This window comes from Gracilinanus agilis, chromosome 2, assembly GCF_016433145.1.
Source record: "Gracilinanus agilis isolate LMUSP501 chromosome 2, AgileGrace, whole genome shotgun sequence".
Taxonomy (NCBI): domain Eukaryota; kingdom Metazoa; phylum Chordata; class Mammalia; order Didelphimorphia; family Didelphidae; genus Gracilinanus; species Gracilinanus agilis.
Genome location: NC_058131.1, coordinates 137,494,786 through 137,510,485, shown reverse-complemented (window position 1 = coordinate 137,510,485; position 15,700 = coordinate 137,494,786).

Sequence of the window (15,700 nt, the reverse complement as noted above, 5' to 3'; positions counted from 1 at the left end):
GGGGATGTGGACATGATCCAACCTTTGCAAGCTGGACCTGGCACTTGCTCCAAAGAGCTCTGGGTTCTTGCTCCCTGATCTGCTTTGAGTCTTCCCCTGACACCATGCTATTATGTTCTCTGAGACAGACTTTCTAACTTGCCTAAAAGGATCTGTGAAGTGCAGCCAGCTGCTCAGAGAATAGAAGGTCGACTTTTTGAGTACATCTGTGAAAGGTTATGTGCAAATACTTTGGGTATGTATGTGTATTCTGATTGTGTGTGTATGAATGGAGAAGGAGACACTTTCAAAAATTAACTTGGGAGAGGAAGATTAGGGATGAGCTAGGGAAATGGTGTGGAGGCATGTGAAAACTCTGGATGAGCATATAAATATAGAAAATAGGAGCCTGTAAAGATGAAAGAAAAATTGTATAGATATTATACACATATAATATTGAGTACTGTCTTTCATATATATACTTCATAATCTTTTTCCTTTGTTTTGTGTTAAGAAGATCTATTTTCCTCCCAGCACCATCCAGGCATGGTGTTATACCCTTTATGTCAGAGCCCACCCCAGCAAGGTTTCTCTTCACAATTAGAGAATTCTTCAGTGTTTACTTAACTTAAAGAAAATTTAGACACCAAGAGGCTCAGATCCCATCATATCAAGTTTTACTTTCTTAGTAAATTTGAACTTCAGAAGTTCAATTTCTGTATTCTTTACTTATGAGTGCCTTTAAGGTTCTTTGCCCTCCTCAAGGACTATAATAGATATGCTTTAGAGATATAACTTCATTACCACTCTGTAATTAATTTAATTCAATTCAAGAAATGTTTATTAAATGCCTCCTGGGCAATGTGTGGAGGACTGGATATCATTCACTTGCTATCAGGAAGAACTAAGTTCAGTTCCCACCTTTGTCCTTTTCCTGGCTACATGATACTACCAAAGCAAGTCACTTAATTTCTATGTGCCTCAGGACACTGTAGGGTTTTTTTGTCGATCATACATTGTTGCAATCTTCTGCTTGGGTGGGTAAGGCATTCCCACTCTGAAAGTTCACCATGTTGAAGAAATCACAGATCCTTCACACACTAGGTATTGTAAGGCATTGATTAGGTTAGGTACTAGGCATATGAAGACAAAAATGAAAAGCAGCTGCTGCCCTCAAGGAGCTTACATCCTTTTTTTTTTTTTTTTTTACCCTTATCATCTATCTTTGTATCAATTCTAAGACAAAAGAGTGGCAAGGACTGGGCAATGAGGTTAGATGACTTGCACAGGCTCGCATAGCTAAGAAGTGTCTGAAAGCAGATTTGAACACAGATCCTCCTGACTCCAGGACATTCTATCAATCTAGTTGCCTGCTTACATTCTATTAATGGGTTAAAAATGTCCACTCCATGTCATCTTAGCAGTAGGAGTTCAGAAACATATCTTAAACTCTTTAATGATATGATTATTATTTTCTGAATTTATTTTGGAAGCAGGTCACCACAGGTTTTTCCCCTTCCTTTATCATATCTTCTTCCAGTCTCCTCACTCCCAACTATACAGAAACAGTATTATGTATGTGTTACACAGCAATATCTATTTTTGCTACCAAGTTAACATTGTAAAAAACTGACAAATAGCTCTCACTGAGTTCATTGCCTCACTGTAGTTCACTTAAGGGATTTTAAACAAGGTTTGGGAACCATCTGTCCAACTTCCCATTTACTGTTATAGTAGGAAACAAATGCTGGATATTTGTTCCAAACCAAATTGCTGCTACTGTGAATAGTACAAAAGACAAAATTCTGTTCAACACTTAGAATTTGCTTGTGGAGCACTGGGGAGTACCCTTCAACTTGGCCCCCAAGTTCCCCAGACCAGGCTGTGTGACTGATAATTAATTTATAAAGTTATAAAATGGGGGTAGGCACATTCAATTCTTTGGGTATTCGCAAGGAAAGACCATGCTGGCAGCAGGGCCTGAGGCTGTAATCACCCTTTAATAAGGCATAGGGGCAAATGGTACAGAAAGCACAGAAAAAAGCAACAAAATGGATACTGAGGCAGATGGCATGAGGATGGGGAGAGGGTGGTGAAGGCAGGAAACATAAGGAAGAGGATGAGAAAGAGGAAAGACAGAGAATCATGTAATCGTGGATTAGAGTTGGTGACAATAAGGGACCCAATGGAGATGGAAGTCAACTTGGGGGGGCAGGAATTTGGGGTCTCATTTTATAAGGGTTATGGGGGGGAACCGACTCTTATTAGTTCATTTGCTCTTATCTCATGAAGACATCCAAATCATCTCAAAGTTGCCTGTAAAACTTCAAAGTTGACATATCTACATCATTTCAGAGTTGTCAATCCTATTCAGTGCTCTACTGGTCTTACTGAAGATATCTGGGACTTTTCTGAGATTCTGAGATATCATAGAACCAAAAGGCCTGGACAGCTTCTGATGATTCATTACATAATACCAGGAAGTTATTTTTGGATCATATATGATATAATTTGTAAATTATACTCCTTTGATCTTTGGGACAGTCTATACATGACTTTGGGGTGTAAGATTCCAACACTCTATTCAGGGGAGATTGCATAATTGTCACAGGGTTTGCATAATTATCATAAAACTAAAAAAAAAAACTTAAAAAAAAGAAACATTTCAGGAAAGAGAGCTCGATAACTCTTTGAATCTAGAAGATGAATTGTTTGAAGAAGGTACCATGAAGGTGCCTGAAGAAACCTCCTCAGAAGACCCAGAATAAACCATGGAACATAACTGATTGAACTGTGGGGGACTGTAACACATTTATTTTGTATGTATATTCTTATGCCAAAGGGGACAGCCCCCTAATTGGCTTTTTATCAATGTGCCTAGCAATCATTGGTTTTGTTCTCTTTCCATTTCATACCCAAATTATTGTAATTTATAAGCCGGTTATATTTACAAGATCCACTGGGGAGACTAGTCTTCCAAAGGATCTCAGGGGGGGATTGTCTAATTTGAATCTGTTACCCAAAAAACTACAGGGGGCAGTTAGTGGCTCATTGGATAGAAAATTAGACCTGGAGTTGACTCATCTCCCTGAGTTCAAATCTGGCCTCAGACAACTTTTAGCTATATGATCCTTGGCTAGTCACTGAATCCTATTTGCCTTATTTTCCCCATCCATAAAATGAGTTAAAGAAAGAAGTGGCAAACCACTCTAGTATCTCTGCTAAAAAATAAAAATAAAAATGGGGGGCATGAAGAGTTAGACATTACTGAAACCACTGAGGAAACAACCAAGTGCGTGACATCTAGGTTTCTCAATCCTTCTTCCTACTATTGTTCATTTATATTGGCTATAATAAAATTATTATATTGACCAGAAAGAGGAGAAGTGGTCAGAGAGACCAGATTTAGCATAATCCACCCCCTGGTTCCCTGTCCACCATTTATACTACACTGTCTACAGAGTCATCTAAGCAAAATTAGAGCAAGCACAATAGTCACAATAGCCTCAAAGGGTCCTCAAAGGAATCCTGTTCATTGGCCTGGAAGAATGTAGGAGCAAAGATCAGCGGAAGCACTCAGAGGCCCTGCTGAGCTCTTCTTGATGTCTGTGATGATGACATTGACTGTCTTTACTCTGTTTCTCCCACAGTCTGGGATGGGGGAGTCAATCTGCCTGGAATAGGAGTTTACAAAACCATAAACTCATCCCTGGGCTACAAAGGTGTCCCAGGCCAAGTTCAAAAGGCAAATTAACCTTTGTGGATTATATTTACTCAAAAAATATAGCTGAGGAGCCCACATACATATATTTACTGTTATTAATTCTGCAGAAGATGCAATGAGTTTTCAGCAAAGGCATTTAATAAAATGGTGCTGCAAGAAAAGTTGTGATAGAACCTTCTCCCCACAACTCCCCCAAACCCAGGACTACTCTCTCATGAATAAATACAATGCCATTGGGAAGTGTAGATATACAAGGGAAGCAGATGATAAGGGAAATGTGTGGAGGAGTAACTCATGTCCCCCAGCACTACAATTTTAGTGGCATTTTCTGGTGGTGTCACCTCACTGTTCCTGCCAGGCCTGCTCCCAGGGGTCTCCTCTAGACTCCTAGCTTCAGCCAGGATTGCTCTCTGGTAGTCCTCACTGGCTGTTCCCATCAGTTACTTGCCAGGCATGATTCCATTGGGCCTACTGATTGGTCTCTATTCTTCCCATCTCCTCCCTCACCAATCTATATCCTCCATATTGTTGACAAATTGGTATTCTAAAAGCATATATCTGATTGTACCTCTCTCTTGTTTAAGAGGCAGCTGGGAGGTGCAGTGGATAGAGTACTAGGTCTGGAGTCAGGAGCCTCTGAGTTTAAATCCAGCCTCAATGTGACTCTAGGTGAGTCATTTAACACTGTCTGCCTCAGTTCCCTCACCTATAAATGGGTGCAATCATAATACATATCTCACAGTGTGGTTATGAAGATCAAATGAGATCATAATTATAAAGTGCTTAGTGCAATGTCTGGTACAAAGAAGGTGCTTAATAAATTTTTGTTCACTTCCACCTCAAGAAAGTTCAATGGCTCCCTAATGCCTGCAGGCTAAAATACATTTTAGGGGGGGGTGGCATTTAAAGTATTTCATTCGATGACATCAGTTTATCTTTCTGGACCAATTCTACTTTCCTTCTCTTTACATACTCTGCATTCCAGATGAACTGACTTTCTTGCTGTTTTCCATATATATATATATATATATATATATATGTGTGTATATATATATATAAAATTTACATGTATGTATATTATATATATATATATACATATATATATATATATTCCATATTCCATCCTCTGCCACTACACCTTTCCTTAGGCTATTCTCCAGAAATAGGATGCTTTCTCTCTTCTCCCTCTCTTCTCCCTAACTTCCATCAAGGTTCAGCTTAAGTATCACTTCATATATGAAACCTTACACTAGTAAGCCTACCCCTCAAAAAAGGGACTGTTTAGTTGTTTTTGTAACCCCAGTACAAAGCATCTAGCATGATATCTGGCATATAAGATGGGATCAGTAAATGCTTCCTGATTCTCTCTCTCTCTCTCTCTCTCTCTCTCTCTCTCTCTCTCTCTCTCTCTCTCTCTCTCTCTTTCACCTATCCCATCTGTCTGTCCATCATTCCACCCACCCATCTATCTACCCACCCACTTATCTATCTATCTATCTATCTATCTATCTGTCTGTCTGTCTGTCTGTCTGTCTGTCTGACTGACTCTGTCTTGACAGATCTGTGATCTCTTTGACAGGAATATACCCTTCCTTAAGGAAGATTAGGAGCTAGTCTTACCTCCTCATCCATGACTCTTATTTATGTAATCTCATAAATTCTCCACAACACATCATCTCATTTTGTATATTTACATATATAATGTGTATCTATACATGTATATGTATGTACACATATATATCATATACAGACAAATTGAGAATGTATACACAACACAAAGGGGAACTTTGACATTTTAGATTCATTTCTTCACTCTAGAGATAAAAAATAACAACAATAATTCTACTCAGAAGCAAAATATCCTTAATGGGAATTCATTCTTGTCACAAACTTTGAATAGATCCCACACATAGTACTTTTAAGCAATTATACATTCAGAGATCATATCCATCACATAAAATCATTTGATTAGTCATTATGACAACAGGAAGAAATGATATGTACCTCTGTCTTCTAGCATTACCTACCTTAAATTTCTAGACCTAGAAGTTGAACTAACAAGGAGGGACAGGAAGGAATAAAAGGAAAAAATGCAAAGGAGAGTAAATTGTAAAATTTACCAGACAGTAGGATTTAGAGCCAAAAAGGGATCGCTAAAAATCATCTAATTTTATCTTTGAGTTTTAAAGGTAATTAACAGAAAGATAAACAAAAGGAAAAACATCATCTGAACAAATTCTGGAAAAAAAAGAGATAAAAGACTTATGATGTCTTCTAATCTGGAATGTTAAGGAAAATGTGTATATTTCTTGGCATAGCATATGGAATTTTACAAAAATTGACCACCTATTAAGGCACAGAGATATTATAAACATTTGTAAAAGACAGCAATGACAAATATGTCCTTTACAATCTATAATGCAATGAAAATAGTAATCTGTTCAGAGAGCACCAACACAGACCAAAATGGAGACTAAACAATGAAATTCTAAACAATGAGCCAAAAAACAAAACAGAAATAATTAATAAACATGTAAAAGAAAATTATAATGATGAAGCAGCATACCAATATTTCTGGAATGCAGCTAAAAGAGTCCTAAGGGGGAAATCATATTCCCACAAACATACATTAGCAAAATATTAAAAGAGGAGTAATACACTAAATATACATTTTTAAAAATTAGAAAATCAAGGAATAAACAAACTTAAAATAGGCACAAAAGAAGTCTTAAAAACTAGAGGAGGAAAAGATAACCTGGAAACTAAAAATAAAAACTATAGAAATGACAAATAAAACTAAAGCTGATTTTTTAAAAGACCAATAAAATTGAAAGCAGATGGTCCCTGACTAAAGATCAAGAAGAAACCAGTGGGCCCAAAGGTAGAATGTAAAATTCTGAATTACATCCAGTGGAGGTAAGGATAGTTGCCAGGTTCAGTATGAAGCCAAGATGGACATTAAAAACCTGGTGGGAACTGGGCATGGGGAAAGGGGAAGATGACTCTATGTCTACTCCTGTTGGGCTAAAGGATAATCATTGATAGTTTATGAAAGGGGAAGGGAAAGTCTAGTTGGGTTCTGGATTCTTTATCCATTGAATAATGTGAACAATGTCTGAGCCTACTCTTTTTTTTTTTTAAAACCCTTACCTTCTGCCTTGGAATTGATACTAAGAATTAGTTGCAAAACAGAAAAGCTGTAAAGGCTAGGCACTTGAAGTTAACTTGCCCAGGGTCCCACAACTAGGAAATGTCTGAGGCCAGATTTGAACCCAGGACCTCCTGTCTCCAGCCCTGGCTCTCTATTGGCAGAGCCACCCAGTTGCACCCAAACTTACTTTTTTAAGTCAAGTCATCATCTCTGACATCATCCCCCTATGAAGCCTTCCCTTATTCCCTGAGTTAGTGTTGATCTTTCACTCTTTGAATTTCACATTGTACCTCTCTAATGAATCTCTCATGTATTATTGTTATTATAGTAATTTATGTATCATATTCCATCCCCACCTCAACTCCCTGGTATCTAATTTCCATGAGAGTAGGGACCATGTCTTATCTTAACTAGGGATTGTAAGAGTTGGCAGAGATGAGGAAGTGAATTCTTGGGATAGAGAACAACCTGTACAAAGGCACAGGGAAAGGGAATGTCATGTGTGAAGAATAGTAATAAGGCCATTTTGGTGAATGAGAGGAAAGTTATGGATTATGAAGTCTAGAAAGGTATTTTGGAATCAGTTTATGAAGGACTTAAATGACAAACATAATTATTGGTAATTGATCCTAGAGGTAATAGGGAGTTCTTGAACAAGGGAGTGGCATGTCCAAATTCACGTTTTAGGAACATCCCTTTGCAAGCTGTATAGAGCATTGCAATGGGGAGGGCATAGTTGAAGCAGGAAGAACAGTTAGGAGGCAATTTCAGTAGTCCGGTGAAAGATAAGGAACTGATAGACCAGGGGTCGGCAACGTATGGCTCTCCAGACATATTTGGCTCTTTTGAGGGCCAGATGTGGCTCTTTCTGCAGGAGCCATAAAGTCAATTTTTTTTTCAGGTGCTGTTACAGGAACGCGCAATGTAAGCACTGACAAACGAACCGCGGCACAATAACTAACAGTTTACACATGACATCGTGCATCACGTGATACATCAATGTCATGACGTGTAGTGCAGAGGTGCAATCAACCCTGCAAAAGGCTAACTGCAGAATTTCTGGCAGTTGAGAGGGTTTAGAACTCTGACTAGAGGCAGTTGATCTGGGAGGCTCGGTCAGAGCAGAAGGGTCAACTGAGCTCAGTCTTTGGGCTGAAACCTGGCCTTGAATCTGTGCCTTTTCTCTTGAGATTTTGTAGCTTAGCTAATTCCTCTGGATCTCCCTGAGCTTCCCTATTCCATTCCCCATTTCCTTTCCTAATTTCCTGTGGGTTTGGGAGAAGGGTGGATTTGGGTGGTAGCAATCAAACTTTGAAGACTTAGGTTTGCCCCATAGACAAGTAGGGCTTACCCTTGATACAAATTATCTCCTGATTCATTGTGTGTAACTTCCCTAACCTTAAAGGCAACAAAGCCTCCCCAGCTGAGTGGGAGCAGGCTCTTGCTCAGTTTGCCCCATTCCTGAGTCCCTCCCCCACCTGGAGCTTCACCCTAGGTGGTTGTTAGAGAAACCTTGTATCCCTCTGTCCTTTATACTCAACCCTGAAACTTAATAAACCCTGTTGTTATTTAGTCAAACCTTTTGCTAAATCTTTGGTTGAATGATAAAAGAGGGATAAGGAGAGAAAGGAATAGTTTCTCTTTGGGTCCTGAGGGGAGCTGGAGGCATCCATCTTGGAGGAAGTGGTGATCTCTATACTTCCTCTGAGAAGCCCGTCTATTTCACAGACAGGGAGGAGCCTCGGGACTCTGTGTGAACCTGAGAAACTGACTAGAAAGCCTTCTAGTTAGTTTCAAACCATTTCTGACTGGCCCCAACCTTTTGTCTATAGAAGTGCCCCTCCTACCTGGAAGGGTTCAGCCTGTTTCCCTTCAGTGTCCCCTGTCTCAAGCCTGTGTAGCCAGTCTGTGTCTCCCTGTTGCAGCTGCCTGCCCAACTACCTCATCCTCTCCCCTTGCCGCTCATTATACTTCATCATCCTATATTTCCCTAAACTCAGCCATTCCCTTACATCTCTCCTACCACCTCGATCTACTACCCCCACTATCGTACCCTCCTTTCCCACCTACTGACTTAGGGACCCACAAACCCCATCCACATGCTTTATTCCCTTATTACTGACGTCACGCGTCACGTACCTTTTGGTACCGCAACTATCTTCTAAGATAGAAGCTCCCTCATTGATATTATTGCACAAGATGAATCCTGGTCTTTAGTTCAGCTTGGTAGGTGTGCTGTGTGTTCCTCCTTCTGCCCTCCTTTTACTCTTTCCACACCTGTTACTGACATCTTGGAGTTCTGTATAGTGATTGATCACTTTTGTCTACATTCTCTACCCCTCTGCCTCTGATTTACATGGCTTTATCTCAGTGCATATATACATTTACAATCCTGTCTCACTTTTTTTTTAACCTATTCTGCTGCTATATTTATTTTTCAGTCAGGACATTGCCTTGTTTGTTACCCCTCTGTCTCTGATTTACATGGCTTTATCTCAGTGTATTTATACATTTACAATCCATCCCTGGAACTATCTCACTTGTTTTACCTATTCTGCTGCTATATTGATTTTTCAGTGAGGACACTGCCTTGTATTCATGGGGTCTGCACTCCCTATTTGTGGGATTGTTATTGTTTTTAACTTTTCTACCTGCTCTTAAAGGGGAACTATAGTCGGATTACATCTTTACATATGCTTCATTAGTGAGAAGCATTTCTCCCCAGTAGTTGTTTCATTTGATACAGAATGATTGAGTAGGCAGCACTGATAAACACCTGTACCAGGAAATGTGTGTGATGTGTCCTGGCAAGTTTTCCATGAAAAGGTACCCTCCTTCCCCACTACTTACTAATGCCTGCACACAAATCATGTTATTTTCTGTAATCTCCTGATCTCCTACTTAATTTATGTGGCCAAATGGCTTAACCAGCAGGCCGGCAGCTTTTTCTTCTCCTGTTGCCTGACTTGAGAGAGGGAGAGGAAAAAGTATTCTTCCCTGAATTTTTCTCTCTTTATTTCAGTAATTTTCTTAGTGTAAATGAGTTTTATATGTATGTGTGCAGTGATATCAGTACTATAGTGCCCCATTAAGTCTTGTTTTTAGATTAATAAAATAGCTTGAATTCGGATGTTTTTCTTTCTTTTTGTTTTCACAGCTGGAGAAGGGGACAGGCCCTTGCTGGTATTTAACTTCAAATTTTCTAATTAAACTGAACTGCACTTTCCTTCCTTTTAATAAAATAGTCAGCTAACTACTTGCAGAAACCCTTTAATTTTATTTTTAAGGATTCTTTTTTTAAGCATTTATTAATATTTATTTTTTGAAAAGTTAACATGGTTACATAATTCATGCTCTTACTTTCCCCTTCACCCCCTGACTTCCCCCTCCCCGCCATGGCAGATGTGTATTTCCACTGGTTTTAACATGTGTCATTGATCAAAACCTATTTCCAAATTGTTGATAGTTGCATTGGTGTGGTAGTTTCGAGTCTACATCCCCAGTCATGACCCCCTCAACCCATGTGTTCAAGTGGTTGTTTTTCTTCTGTTTCCACTCCTGTATTTCTTCCTCTGAATGTGGGTAACGTTCTTTTCCATAAATCCCTCAGAATTGTCCTAGGTCATTTTACTGCTCCTAGTACAGAAGTCCATTACATTCTATTTTACCACCATGTATTGGTCTCTGTGTACAATGTTCTTCTGGCTCTGCTCCTTTCACTCTGCATCAATTCCTGGAGGTCTTTCCAGTTCACATGGAATTCCTCCAGTTTATTATTTCTTTGAGCACAATAGTATTCCATCACCAGCATATACCACAGAAACTCTTTTATTGAAGAAGATGGCTAAAAGAAGAAGAGGAGTATTAAAGGATGAAGAGTATCATACTTTTCAGCAGAAATGGACAGAGGAATTCACCTTTGTGGAGAGAGAAGGTTCTGCAGTGTGTCTAATATGCAATGAAAAAATTTCATCAATAAAACGGTCAAATATAAAGCGACACTTTGACCTATGCCATATTACATTTGCATTGAAATATCCTGTGGGGAACAGCAGGAAGAAAGCATGTGAAGAGCTATTGTGCAGAGTGCAAGCTAGTCAGTAGCAACTCCGTGTTTGGACCCAACAAGGTGACTGGAATTCGACTAGCTTTGCTGCTACTTTAGCAATTGTGAGAAACAGAAAGCCATTCACAGATAGGGAGTATGCCAAAACATTCATGCTTGATGTTGCCAATGAACTTTTTGATGACTTTTCAGATAAAGACAAGATAATCAAATGAATAAAAGGCATGCCTCTGTCGGCAAAAACTGTTCACAATCGTACAATAATGATGGCAAATCAAATTGAGGAAACACAACTGAAGGATATAAATGCAGCACTATTCTTTTCTCTCGCTGTGGATGAGTCAACAGACATAAGCCATTTATCCCAGGTCAGCGTGATTGCAAGGTATGTTGTTGATGACACACTATGTGAGGAAAGTCTTGCTGTTCTGCCTTTGAAAGGGACAACAAGAGGGAAGGATTTATTCAAGTCTTTGACTGAGCTCGCTAATGAAAAAAAAATCTAACGATGGATAAACTTATTTCAGTGTGTACTGATGGTGCTCTGTGCATGGTGGGGAAAAACAGGATTCGTAGTGCTTCTTCATGAACATGAAAAGAGACCCATCCTAAGTTTTCACTGCATCCTACATCAGGTGGCGCTTTGTGCTTAGATGGCACAAGGCAAGCAGCTTGGTGAGGTGATGTCGTTGGTCATTCAGGTGGTCAATTTTATTGTTACCTGAGCTTTAAATGATTGCCAGTTTAAAACACTGCTGGAAGAAGATGGGAATAATAATCCTGGTCTGCTTCTGCACAGCAATGTGCATTGGTTGTCAAGAGGGAAGGTGCTCAACTATTTCGCAGCTTGTCTGAGCGAAATCCGGACTTTTCTTGAAATGAAAAATGTTGAGCATCCTGAATTAGCCAACACTGAGTGGCTCCTGAAGTTCTACTATCTTGTAGACAGACATAACTCAACATCTGAACCAGCTCAGTGTGAAAATGCAAGGCATTAGAAGTACAGTCTTATCCCTTCAACAAGCAGTGTTTGCATTTGAAAATAAGCTAGAACTCTTCATCACTGACATTGAAACAGGTCGTTTACTATGCTTTGAAAAACTAGGAGAGTTTAAAGATGCATGCCTGCTCAACATCTTGATCCTCAGCAGCTAACGGGCTTCACATCTAATCTCCTGCAGTCATTCAAAGCACACTTTGGAGAATTTTGTGAGTGCACTCGTCTTTTTAAGTTCATAACCCATCCACACGAGTGTGCAGTGGACAGTGCTGACCTGAGTTACATCCCCAGTGTCTCCGTCAGAGATTTCGAGCTTCAATTACTGATCTGAAGGCCTCAGACATGTGGGTGAATAAGTTCAAGTCACTGAATGAAGATTTGGAAAGATTTGCATAACAGCAAGGAGAGTTGGCGAGCAATCACAAGTGGGGAGAAATGAAAAATCTTCAACTCGTGGATCAGCTGATTGTCAAAACTTGGAACACCCTTCTTGTCACATACCACACACTGCAGCGTGTGAGTATTGCTGTACTGACAATGTTTGGCTCTACGTATGCATGTGAGCGGTCTTTCTCACATCTAAAGAACATTAAGACCAACCTAAGGTCACATTTAAAAGATGGAAGTCTAGATGCCTGCATGAAGCTTAACCTCACCACATACCAACCAGACTACAAATCCATCAGCAAAACCATGCAGCACCAGAAATCACATTAATGGTAAGAAGTATTTTATTCATCATTGGTTAGCACTTAATAATGTTATTAAAAATAGTTCAGAGACTTATTGTACTTTAAAAGTGTTGTTCTTATATAAAATGCACATATTTACTTGTATTCAGTGTTAAACATATTGTACGGCTCTCATGAAATTACATTTTAAAAAATGTGGCGTTTATGGCTCTCACAGCCAAAAAGGTTGCAGACCCCTGTGATAGACAGTGGTGGCAGTTTGGGTGGAGAGAAGGCAATAGATGTCAAGATGTTAAGTAAGTAGAGTCAACAATTGGCAATTAATTGAATCTGTGGAATAAAGAAGAATGAGAAATCAAGAAAGACTCTGAAGTTGTTAGAGGTGGCACACAGGACAGAAATATCAAAGTTAGAAAAAAGTGGCTTAGAGAGAGATGGGGAATAACAAGTTTGATCTTGGGCATGATGAATTTGAGATGCCTAAGGGACATCCAATTTAAAGTGTTTAATAGGCAGTTGGCAATGGAGGAGACATACTGAGATATCTATACTTCTGGGAGTCATCTATGTTGACATAATCATTGAAGCTATGCAGGTTGATGAGTTTGCTGAAAGTATAGATAGAAGAGAGTCTAGGACAGAAATTAGGGCACTTCCACATTCAAGGGATGGACAGTATAGATCACAGTCCAGCAAAGGAAACTAAAAAGGTGGTAGCCAGATACTCGGGAAGACAAACAAGAGAGGAAAGGGTAGACAACATTATCAAAGCCTGCAGAAATGTCAAGGAGAGTGAGCAGAAAATGACACCACATTTGCCAAATAAAATAGTATAATGCAGAGACCCGACCTCCAAAGCAGAAATATTTGAGTTTGGACCCTACCTCCAACAAATCCTGATTCTATAACCTGGGGCAAGCCACTTCTCTAATCAGCTCCCATGGATTTAATGGCAATCTCCATACTGATGATTTTTCTAACTACTTATCCAGCCCTAACCTTAGGGCTTATATCATATCTTCAGCTATCCTCAAGATGTACATGAACTGATGCAAAATGAGTAGAACCAGGAGAGCATTGTAACAGTAAAAGCAATATTATGATGAACATTGTATGACTTATTCTTAACAATATAGTAATCTAAAACAATCCCTAAAGATTTATAATGAAAAATGCCTGAATACAGACTGAAACATACTCTATTTCTCTTTCCTTTTTTTTTTTTTAAACCCTTACCTTCCATTTTAGTTAAGGGTTAGGCAGTGGGAATTAAGTGACTTGCCCAGGATCACACAGCTAAGAAGTGTCTAAGGCCAGATTTGAACCAGGACCTCCCATCTCTGGCTCTTAATCCACTGAGCCACCTGGCTTCCCCCTTATTTTCTTCATTTATTTTTTCATTCAGATTCTCTTCTTCAAAGTGACTAATACGTAAAAATGTTTTCCATTATTATGCACGTAAAATCTACATCAAATAGCTTGCTGTCTCAAGGTGGTTATAGAAGGAGAAGTTTAGAACTTGGCTCAAAAATATTTAAAAGGTTAAAAAAATTTTTTTACATGTAATTGTGGGAAAAATATATATTTATTTAAAAAAAAAGAAATTGGCCCCTGGACAGTTATGATGAAGTCTTGAATAGGTTAACATTTGTTATGAGTAATCATGTGGAAGAGAGTCCATTATTAGTGAAAACTCTTTGGAGTAAAGAGATGTTAGCATTTGGCTGAGTTAGAGACAAAGAGGTGGTTTGATATGCAGGAATAGATCATCTGGCAATTAGAGGGTACATTTCAGGACTCCAGCTATAGGTCCCAGGAGTCGATTCTTTGTTCAAAATGAGTAAGTGAAGTAAATGAGTCTTGAGCTTTGGGGAATGTGGAAGGAAGAGATATTAGGGTAAAGCAAGACTCCGCATCTCCATAGCTAGTCAGAGACATGGTGTAATCCTGGCGCCTCATACTGATCTCCACTGAGTGATACAAAGAAATAAATCAAATAAGAAATATCATTTGTGCTGAGTGGTGAGGATACAAATAGAAAAGCAAGACATTCCCTGCCCTCAAGAAGTTCACAATGTAACACTTTCTGACAAAATGCTCTCAGGGACCTCATATTTTAATAGGGGAGGTATAAACTGTAAGTCAAATGAAAAAATTCCATGGTGTAGGGTACAACAGCAAAGCAGATACTAATAAATCTCCTTTAATGTTATCTCCACTAATAAAACCCAATGCAGATATCAAATCATCTGAAAGTACCAAGAATTTGGGCAACAGAGTAATAAGAGAACTTTGGTGGCAAGAATTTTTAATCCAGGTCTCCAGAAGCTGTGGCTTCTTGAGAATACATAGGCTTCCGTAGCTATAGAAGCAATTTCCAGGTGACATCCCCACAAGGACTTGTCCTCTGGGTGATGGCTATGAAGGCTGGGCAGGATACAGGACTAGCGTGTGGGGCTTGGGAGAGGGCATTGCTATTTATAGGCTTCCTAGGCTGTTTCCTCAGGATGCCTTGATGCTTCAGCTAGGCTGGCTTACCTATATATTTAAAAATGACAAGCTGAGATGACAGAGACTTGGAATAAGTGAGATCTGACTGTCATAGTTCTATTACCACCAAAGCCTTCACATGGGAAAAGATCATGCCATGGATGACCAAGAACCATATTATAAGAGCATTTCTATGTAATTCTATGATTCCATGGCTGGGGGTTTCTGATTACTATTTGTTGGCTCCTGCCTTAGCTCTACTTTTTTCCCCAGCTGAATTTCTTCCTTGGATACGTCAGTGTCAGTTCCCATCTACTCTTGCTGTTTTCGTGTTCTGGCTCCTGTCATTCCTCCTCTCTGGACTACTTGACTCCTGATTCCATAAAGAGTTTTAAACATAATCTCTTCCAGGCTCCTCCAATTGGCTGCTAAGCCTATAAATTAAAGATAAGTTTCTAATTTGCATTGATAAAATGTCCTTATCTGGGAATTCCTAATACCAATCCCAAGTCAAATCCTGGGCTTCAAGTATACAGTTTTCACTTTCTTTTATTTTTAAAAATCTACAAAGCTTGTTCAAGTCTTTAAATGTATGTAA